This window comes from Hyperoodon ampullatus, assembly GCF_949752795.1.
Source record: "Hyperoodon ampullatus genome assembly, chromosome: 4".
Classification (NCBI taxonomy): Eukaryota; Metazoa; Chordata; class Mammalia; order Artiodactyla; family Ziphiidae; genus Hyperoodon; species Hyperoodon ampullatus.
In genome coordinates, this window is record NC_136917.1 from 39,292,543 (window position 1) to 39,303,464 (window position 10,922).

General features: G+C 46.0%; 1 pseudogene across 1 annotated transcript; it reads left to right on the forward strand.

Moving 5' to 3' along the window:
* The first annotated feature begins 4,043 nt into the window (after nt 1-4,043).
* Nucleotides 4,044-6,576, forward strand: LOC307052332 (inner centromere protein-like; annotated as a pseudogene). Its single transcript has one exon. The product of its transcript is annotated as an inner centromere protein-like (transcript).
* The last annotated feature ends 4,346 nt before the right edge of the window (nt 6,577-10,922 follow it).

A 10,922-nucleotide genomic window follows, 5' to 3' on the forward strand; every position in this document is an offset into this window, starting at 1 on the left:
TATTTCTTCCTGTTTTAGTCTCAGAAGGTTGTGCTTTTCTAAGAATTTGTCCATTTCTTCCACGTTGTCCATTTTATTGGCATATAGTTGCTTGTAGTAATCCCTCATGATCCTTTGTATTTCTGCATTGTCAGTTGTTACTTCTCCTTTTTCATATCCAATTCTATTGATTTGAATCTTCTCCCTTTTTTATTGATGAGTCTGGCTAATATTTTATCAATTTTGTTTGTCTTCTCAAAGAACCAGCTTTTAGTTTTATTGATCTTTGCTATTGTTTTCTTCATTTCTTTTTCATTTATTTTTGATCTGATTTTTATGATTTCTTTCCTTCTGCTAACTTTGGGGGTTTTTTGTTCTTTCTCTAATTGCTTTAGGTGTAAGTTTAGGTTGTTTACTTGAGATGTTTCTCGTTTCTTGAGGTAGGATTGTATTGCTATAAACTTCCCTCTTAGAACTGCTTTTGCTGCATCCCATAGGTTTTGTGTTGTCGTGTTTTCATTGTCATTTGTCTCTAGGTATTTTTTGATTTCCTCTTTGAATTCTTTCAGTGACCTCTTGGTTATTTAGTAGCATATTGTTTAGCCTCCATGTGTTTGTATTTTTTACAGATTTTTTCCTGTAATTGATATCTAGTCTCATAGCATTGTGGTCAGAAAAGATACTTGATATGATTTCAATTTTCTTAAATTTACCAAGGCTTGAGTTGTGACCCAAGATATGATCTGTCCTAGAGAATGTTCCATGACCACTTGAGAAAAAAGTATATTCTGTTGTCTTTGGATGGAATGTCCTATAAATATCAATTAATTCCATCTTGTTTAATGTATCATGTAATGCTTGTGTTTCCTTATTTATTTTCATTTTGGATGATCTGTCCATTGGTGAAAGTGGGGTGTTAAAGTCCCCTACTATGATTGTGTTACTGTCAATTTCTCCTTTCATGGCTGTTAGCATTTGCCTTATGTATTGAGATGCTCCTATATTGGGTACATATATATTTACAATTGTTGTATCTTCTTCTTGGATTGATCCCTTGATTATTATGTAGTGCCTTTTGTCCCTTGTAATAGTCTTTCTTTTTTTTTTTGCGGTATGCAGGCCTCTCACCATTGTGGCCTCTCCCATTGCGGAGCACAGGCTCTGGACGCGCAGCCTCAGCAGCCATGGCTCATGGCCCCAGCCACTCCGCGGCATGTGGGCTCTTCCTGGACTGGGGCATGAACCCGTGTCCCCTGCATCGGCAGGCGGACTCTCAACCACTGCGCCACCAGGGAAGCCCTGTTGAGGCTTCTTTTGTGACTAAGCATGTGACCTATCCTGAAGAACCTTCCGTGTACACTTGAAGAGAATGTGTATTCTGCTGGTTTTTGATGTAAAGCCCTGTAGCTATTAATTAAGTCTAACTGATCTATTGTGTCATTTAAGACCACTGTAGCCTTATTGATGTTCTGTCTGGATGATCTGTCTGTTGATGTCAGTGGGGGAGTTAAAGTCCCCTACAATTATTATATTATCATCAATTTCTCCCTTTATGTCTCTTAGTATTTGCTTTACATATTTAGGTGCTCCTGTATTGGGTGTTTATATGTTAACAAGTGTAATATACTCTTCTTGTATTGATCTTATTATCATTACATAATGCCCTTCTTTTTCTTTCATTATAGACTTTGTTTTAAAGTCTATTTTGTCTTATATTAGTATTGCTAAACCTGCTTTCTTGTCATTTCTGTTTCCATGAAATACCAACTTCATTCTGTGAGGTCATCATTACCCTGATACCAAAACCAGACAAAGACATGAAAAAAAAGTAATATTACAGGCCAATATATCTGATGTTTATAGATGCAAAATTCCTCAACAAAACACTAGCAAAGTAAATTCAATCATATGCTATGATCAAATGAGATTTATTCAATATTCCCAAATCAATCAATGCAGTACACCACATTAACAAAAGAAAGGATAAGAATCACATGATTGTCTCAATAGATGTAGGAAAAGTATCTGCCAAATTTAACATCCATTCATGATAAAAACTCTCAACAAAGTTGCTATAGAGGGAACATATCTCAACATAATAAAGGCCATTTATGACAAACCTATAGATAATATCATACTGAATGGTGAAAAGCTAAAGCTTTTCCTCTAAAATCAGGAACAAGACAAGGATGCCCATTCTCACCATTTCTATTTAATGTTGCAATCAGATCAAAAAAAAAAAAAAAAAAGAAATAAAAGGCATACAAATTGGAAGGAAAGAAGTATAACTGTCACTAGTTATAGATTACATGATACTTTATATAGAAAACCCTAAAGTCTGCATCAAAACACTACTAGAACTAATAAATGAATTAAGTACAGTTGCAGGAGACAAGATTAATATACATAAATCTATTGCTTTTCTATACACTAATAATGAACTATCAGAAAAAGGAAGCAAGGAAACAATCCCATTCACAAAAAGAATGAAATACCAAAGAATAAACTGAACCAAGGAGGTGAAAGATCTATACTCTGAAAACTATAAAATACTGATGAAGGAAACTGGAGATAATACAAAGAAATGGAAAGATATCCCTTGTTCATGAACTGAAAGAATTAATATTGTTAAAACGTCCATACACCTCAAAGCAATCTAAGAATTTAGTGTAATCCCTATCAAAATACCCATAACATTTTCCACAGAACTATAACAAATAATCCTCAAATTTATACGGAATCACAATAGACCCCAAATAGCCAAAGCAATCTTGAGAAAAATGAAGAAAGTTAGAGGTATCATGCTCCCTGACTTTATACTATACCATAAAGCTATAGTAGTCAAAAGAGTACTGGCACAAAAAGAGACACATAGATTAATGGAACAGAATAGAAAGCTCAGAAATTAACCCATGCACCTATGGTCAATTAATCTATGACAAAGGAGGCAAAAATATACAATGGGGGAAAAGAGAGTCTCTTCAATATGTGGTGTTGGGAAAACTGGACAGCTACACGTAAAAGAATAAAATTAGAACATTTTTTCAAACTGTATTAAAAAAAAAAAAAAAACCTCAAAATGGATTAAAGACCTGAAAATGTAAGACCAGAAACCATAACACTCCTAGAAGAAAACATAGGCAGTACACTCTATGACATAAGTCTTAGCAATATTTTGGGGGATCTGTCTTCTCAGGCAAGGGAAACAAAAGCAAAAATAAACAAATGGGACCAAATTAAACTTAAAAACTTTTGTACAGTGAAGGAAACCATAGACAAAAGACAACCTTCTGAATGTGAGATAATATTTGCAAATGATATGTCCAATAAGGGGTTAATATCCAAAATATACAAAAAGCTCATACAACTCTGTATCAAAGAAACAAACAACCCAATCAAAACATGGGCAGGGCTTCCCTGGTGGCGCAGTGGTTGAGAGTCCACCTGCCGATGCAGGGGACACGGGTTTGTGCCCCGGTCCAGGAGGATACCACATGCCACGGAGCAGCTGGGCCCGTGAGCCATGGCCGCTGAGCCTGCGCGTCCGGAGCCTGTGCTCCGCAACGGGAGAGGCCACAACAGTGAGAGGCCTGCGTACCGCAAAAAAAAAAAAAAAAAAAAAAAAAAAAAGTCTACAAATAATAAATGCTGGAGAGGGTGTGGAGGAAAAGGAATCCTCCTACAATGTTGGTGGAAATGTAAATTTGTACAGCCACTATGGAGAACGGTATGGAGGTTCCTTTAAAAAGCTAAAAATAGAGCTACCTTATGATCCAGCAATCCCACTCCTGGGCATATATCTGGAGAAACCATAATTCGAAAAGACACATGCACCCCAACGTTCATTGTAGCACTATTTACAATAGCCCGGACAAGGAAGCAACCTAAATGTCCATCGACAGATGAATGGATAAAGAAGATATGGTAGGTTGCTTCCTTGCAGCCGCGAGCTTTGGAGGCCGGGAGCGGTGGAACTCGGGTGGGCTGAGATCTGTGCTGGGAAGGGCACCGGACTTGTATCGGAGCAGCACTTAGGAGACACGGTGCAGTCGAACAGAGCCATCATGGGGACGACAGCCCCAGGGCCCATTCACTTGCTGGAGCTCTGTGACCAGAAGCTCATGGAGCTTGTCTACAACGTGGACAATAAGGGCATAGTGTGGCTGGAGGAGATCGAGGAGGAGGCTGAGCGCACGTTCACCAGAGAATTCAGCTAAGAGCCCGAGCTGATGCCCAAAACACCTTCTCAGAAGAACCGACGGAAAAAGAGACGGATTTCTTATGTTCAGGATGAAAAGAGAGACCCCATCCGGAGAAGGTTGTCCCACAGAAAGACGCGGAGCAGCCGTCAGAGCTCCCGGCACCTCCGTAACAAGGACAAGCTGGCCACAGTGGTGGGGAAGAACGGCTCCGTCCTGCGGCGGGTGACCCGTGCTGCGGCCGCAGCTGCAGCGACCTCCGCGGCAGCCGCCCCTTCGCCCACCCCTGAGTCTCCCACAGTGCTGACCAAGAAGCCCAAGGAGAGCCTGGCCCAGTGCCAGTTGGTACCCATGGTGGAGACTGGCATCAGCAAGCGCCGCAGCGCTGAGCAGCACCTCAGCCAGCTCCAGTCTGCCCAGGCTCCGTCCCCCACCCCGTCTCCGGCCACGGCTTCGGCCTCCCAGATCACCTTGACCTCGGAGGACTCAACACCCCAGAAGACAGAGGCCGGGAGACTGGAGTCTGTCCCCGTGAACTCCCTGATAACTACACCCCAGGACCCCAAGGGCCGAGGGGGCGGGGCAGAAAGGTCCGCCTCCAAGCGCAGAATTGCCGCGACCTCCCCAGGCCCGCAGGACTTGCCCAGCTCTCCGGCCTCCCCGTGGCGGGAGCGGGTGCTGGCTCCCATCCTGCCGGATAACTTCTCCACGCCCACGGGGCCGCGGGTCGGTGCGGCGCAGCCTGATCGCCCCGTCCTCCCCGGGTCCCCAGGTCTCGCTGGCTCAGAATTACTCCCTGGTTTCCAAAGAGAAGAGCACCGTCCGAAGATCAAGCAGAAGGATTGCCAGGAAGGCCACCAAAAAGCCGGTCGCCTCCGCCCGCATCATCAGTCACAGTTACCTGGAGAGGCTCCTGCATGTCGAGGTGCCCCAGAAAGCGAGCCCCAAGGCGGAGGAGCCCAGCAAGGAAGCTGAGCCGGAGGAGACGGCCGAGCCGGAGGTCCCCAAGAGCAATGGCAGTGCCTTGCGGCTCCGCAGTGCCACCAAGATCGCCATTAGCATGCCCGGCTCTCAGTCTGCAGCCGGTGGCCGGGGAACGCCCTCTGAAGGGCGACAGGAGGCCGAGACTGACCAAGCAGATGGCCCCAAGGAGCCGCCTCCGAGTGTCAGGAGGAAGCGCAGCTACAAGCAGGCAGTGAGTGAGCTGGACGAGGAGCAGCAGCTGGAGGATGAGGAGCTGCAGCCCCCCAGCAGCAAGACCCCTTCCCCGCCCTGTCCCGCCAGCAAGGTGGTGCGGCCCCTCCGGCCCCTCCTGTAGACCGTGCAGAGGAACGAGCTGCTTACGACCCCAACCTCGACCCCCAACAGCAGCATCATGAAATCCTTCATTAAAGCGCAACGCTCCCCTGCGCGTGGACCCCAAGGAGGAGCGGCAGAGCCTGGAGAACCTGCGGCGTTAGGAGGAGGCCGAGCAGCTCCGCGGGCAGAAGGTGGAGGAGGACAAGCGGCGGCGGCTGGAGAGGTGAAGCTGGAGCGTGAGGAGCGGCTCCCTAAGGCGCTGCAGGCCCCGGGAACGGGTGGAGTGGATGAAGCAGGAGAAGAAGGAGCAGATCGAGCGGAAGTTTGCTCAAATCAACGAGAAGACGGAGAAGGCCAAGGAGGAGCGTCTGGCCGAGGAGAAGGCCAAGAAGATGGAGGAGGAGGAGGCGCGGAGGCTCAGGTGGCTACAGCAGGAGGAGGAGGGGAGGCGCCCCCAGGAGCTGCTGCAGAAGAGGAAGGAGGAGGAGCGGGAGCGGCGGCGGGGGCGGGAGCGGGAGCGGCGGCGCGGGCGGGAGCGGCTCCAGGCCCAGAGGGAGCTGCAGGAGAGGGTGGAGGCTCTGCGGCTCCAGAAGGAGCGGCTGCAGAGGGAGTTGGAGAAGAAGAAAAAGGAAGAACAGCAGCGCCTGGCTGAGCAGCGGCTGCAGCAGGAGCAGGAGAAAAGCCAAGGAGGCCGCGGTGGCCAGCAAAAGCCTGAACGTGACCGTGGACGTGCAGTCTCCAGCTTGGACCTCGCATCAAATGACTCCACAGGGCACCCCTCCGCCCCCCACCAAGATCAGCCCAGATAACTACGGGATGGATCTGAACAGCGATGACTCCCCCGATGACGAGGCCCATCCCCGGAAGCCCATCCCCAACTGGGCCAGAGGCACCCAGCTTAGCCATCATCCAGCAGTACTACCACCCCCGGAACCTCCTGCAGCTCTTCGGAACCATTCTCCCACTGGACTTGGAGGACATCTTCAAGAAGAGCAAGCCCCGCTACCATAAGCGCACCAGCTCTGCCGTGTGGAACTCGCCGCCCCTGCAGGGCACCAGGGTCCCTGGCAGCCTGGCCTACAGCCTGAAGAAGCACTGAGCCAGGCCCTCGGGCCTGCTCGGCAGTCTCAGCCTTCATCTGTGTCTATATGTCTGTGTCTCTGGTGCCATCCTGCCTGGTATCCTGTCGCTGAGGGTTCAGTCAAGTGTATATAAACGTCCTCTGTGTGCTACAGGGGGAAAGCGGCTCGGGCCTGTTGGGAGGCTGAGCTTGTTGGGTGTTCGGGGAAGACCCAGGCCCAGCCTTGCCAGGTCTGCTGACAGCACTCTGTAAATAGATTGTTAGAGTTCAGCTGAATTTTAGCCTCTAGTGTTTGAGAGCTAGAGTAATAAAGTCTATTCCTTCAAGCCTGCTGTGAGTATCATGAAGACTGGGCTTCTCTGCAGAAAGCCCTGGACCCTGGCCCCCGTCTCGGGCCGCTGGATGGGCTAGAGGAATAGGAACTGCTTATTCTCCTGGGGTGTGCGTCAAGGTCACCTGAGTCCCACCCCCAGAGATGCTGATGGAGCGGGTGATTCTGATGCCAGCCCTGGACAACCCTGAGAAACACTTCAGTTACTTTTATGTTGGGGCAGGTGACAATACTTCCTGTTTTTCTGGGGAGCGCCCTGCCTGTAAAGGGGGCCTCATTCAGTGGTAAGACCTGGAGTTGAGGTCAGGAGAATTGGGCTCTTGACACAGCTCTGCTACTTAAGAGAGGCCCTGAGCCCCTCCACGCCTCAGGCTCCACCCGCCCTTGCTGCATGGATGGTGAAAGGACTTAAGAACGTGGACGTGCTGCTGAAGCAGGAGATCTGGGTTAGGAAGGGAACATCTCTTGAAACTCCCTCAGGACCAGTACGTGCAAGTAGTTGAGATGTTTCTCCAACAAATCCAGGCAGCTGCTAATTTAATGCTTAGTGTTCATGGAAGCTGGCCCTGCCCCATCACTGCCAACCATGTTCTAAACGTGCCACAGCTTCATCATCTCCTACTCCAGCCCCTGGAATGGGGGTTGGTGAATTTGGGCCTATGGGCCAAATCAAGTCGCAGTCCATTTTTGTAAAGTTTCATTGGAACCCACCCAGTAGAAATGAATTCCTGTTGTCTCCAGCTACTCTGCTGAGGGCAGAGTTAAGTAGTTACAACAGAGGCCTTATGGTTCGCAAAGCTGAGAATATTTACTATGAACCTTTATAGAAAATGTTTGCTGACCCTGCTTTAGGACAAAATCAAGGCTGAATATAAGAGAGCTTTTGGGCTTCCCTGGTGGCGCAGTGGTTAAGAATCCGCCTGCCAATGCAGGGTATACGGGTTCGAGCCCTGGTCCGGGAAGATCCCACATGCCGCGGAGCAGCTAAGCCCATGCGCCACTACTGAGCCTGCGCTCTAGAGCCCGCGAGCCACAACTACTGAGCCCACGTGCCACAACTACTGAAGCCCGTGTGCCTAGAGCCCGTGCTCCGCAACAAGAGAAACCACTGCAATGAGAAGCCCGCGCACCGCAACGAAGAGTAGCCCCTGCTTGCCACAACTAGAGAAAGCCCGCACACAGCAACGAAGACCCAACACAGCCAAAAATAAATAAATAAAATAAATAAATTTATAAAAAAAAAATAAGAGAGCTTTTTAAAATGAGTAAAGAGTGAATGCACACAACCGGCTGAAATCTAGAAGATTCCACCAGCAAAGAAAATCATTTTACAGTTCATTCAAATATGGTGCGAATTTAAATTTGTTCCATATGTTCTCTGATGAGAAACTGTTGTGTTGAGTCAACTGGTGAGTGTGTCTTTGCCTGAAACCACAATGTCAATGTCAAAATATTACCTCTTATAAAAACATATTTATATAGTGTGTATTTTTATAGTGTGTTTGAGAAAAAAATTGTTATTCAGCAAAAAGGTATTTACAGGTTGTGCTGTATCTTCACTAGTACTTGATATTGTCAGTGCTTCTTATTTTAGCCATTCTAATAGACACGTAGTGAATTCTCATCGTGGTTTTAATTTGCATTTCCTTAATAGCTGGTGATGGTGAACATCTGCTCATGTGCTTACTTGCCATCTGTGTATCTCCTTTGGCAAAGTGTTTGTTCTTTTTCTTTTTTCATTCCTTTTTTATTGGGCCATGATTCCCTCTTTCTTCATGTGCCTTGTGATTTTTTTTTTTTTTGCCACGTCACATGGCATGTGAGATTTTAGTTCCCCAACCAGGGGACCAGGTATCAAACCTGTGCCCCCTGCAGTGGAAGCACGGAGTCTTAACCAGTGGACCACCAGGGAAGTCCCTCATTTGTTCATTTTTAAATTGAGTCGTTAGTTTTCTTACTGTTGTGTTTAGAATCTCTATGTATTATGGATACAAATCTGTTGTCAGATACGTACTTTGCAGTATTTTCTCCTAGTCTGCAACTTGTCTTTTCATTCACTTAACCGTATTTTTCACAGAGCAAACATTTTAATTTTGATGAAATCCAGTTTATCAACTTTTTTCCTTTTATGGATTGTACTTTTTTTGGCTTCATGTCTAAGAAATCTTTGTCTAGCCCCAGTTCTCAAAGATTTTCTCCTATATTTTCTTCTAAATATTTTATAGATTTATATGTTACATTTAGGCTTATGATCTGTTTTGAGTTAATTTTTTTTAAAATGTGAGGTTTATGTTTTTTGTTTTGGGGAGCATATAGATGGATGTCCAGTTGTTCTAGAGCCATTTGTTTAAAAGACTATTCTTTTTCACTGAATTTCTTTTGTATCTTTGTCAAGAGTCAATCAGCCATATTTGCATGGGTCTATTTCCAGACTTTGTATTCTCTTTCATTGATCTATGGGTCTCTCCTTTTTACCAATACCACATGGCCAAGATTACTGTAGCTTGTATAAGTCTTAAAAATCTGGTAGTGAGGCTTCCCTGGTGGCGCAGTGGTTGAGGGTCCGCCTGCCGATGCAGGGGACACGGGTTTGTGCCCCAGTCCGGGAGGATCCCACGTGCCACGGAGCGGCTGGGCCCGTGAGCCATGGCCGCTGAGCCTGCACGTCCAGAGCCTGTGCTCTGCAGCGGGAGAGGCCACAACAGTGAGACGCCCGCGTACCGCCAAAAAAAAAAAAAAAAAAAATCTGGTAGTGTGATTTCTCCAACTTTATTCTTTTCAAAATTATTTTGGCTTTTCTATCAATTTTGCCTTTCTGTATAAATTTTAGAATCTGCTTATCTATACAAAAACACTGCTGGGATTTTGATTGAAATTACATTAAATCTATATAAGTTTGGGGAGAATTCGCATGTTTATGATAGTGAGTCTACTAATCCATGAACATGATATATCTCTTAATTTATTTACATCTTTGGTTTCTTTTATCAGCATTCTGTAGTTTCAGCATGCAGATCCTATATAAGTTTTGTTAGATTTATAGCTAAGTATTTATTTTCTTGGAACTGTTATAAATGGTATTGTCCTTCTAAAAAAAAAAAAGAGGGCTTCCCTGGTGGCGCAGTGGTTGGGAGTCTGCCTGCCAATGCAGGGAACACGGGTTTGAGCCCTGGTCTGGGAGGATCCCACATGCCGGGAGCGGCTGGCCCCATGAGCCACAATTACTGAGCCTGCACGTCTGGAGCCTGTGCTCCGCAACGAGAGAGGCCGCGATAGTGAGAGACCCGCGCACTGCAATGAGGAGTGGCCCCCACTTGCCGCAACTAGAGAAAGCCCTCATACAGAAACGAAGACCCAACACAGCCATAAATAAATAAATAATTTAAAAAAAGAAAAGAAAAGATATGGTATATATATACAATGGAATATTACTCAGCCATAGAAAGAATGAAATAATGCCATTTGCAGCAACATGGATGGACCTAGAGATTATCATACTAAGTGAAGTTGTGATATTGTTTATATGTGGAATCAAATAAATGAACTTATGTACAAAACAGAAATAGACTCACAGACACAGAAAACAAAGTTATGGCTACCAAAGGGGAAAGGCAGAGAAGAATAAATTAGGAGGTTGGTATTAACACATATACACTACTATATGTAAAATAGATAACCAACAAGGACCTACTGTATAGCACAAGGAACTATACTCAATATTTTGTAATAACCTATAAGGGAAAAGAATCTGAAAAATAATATATATGTATATAGATATATGTGTGTATATAACTGAATCACTTTGCTGTACACCTGAAACTAACACGACATTGTAAATCAACTATACTTCAAATTCTTTTAATTAAAAAAAGGAATCTGGGGCTTCCCTGGTGGCGCAGTGGTTGAGAGTCCGCCTGCTGATGCAGGGGACACGGGTTCGTGCCCCGGTCCGGGAAGATCCCACATGCTGCGGAGCAGCTGGGCCTGTGAGCCATGGCTGCTGAGCCTGCGCATCCGGAGCCTGTGCTCCGTG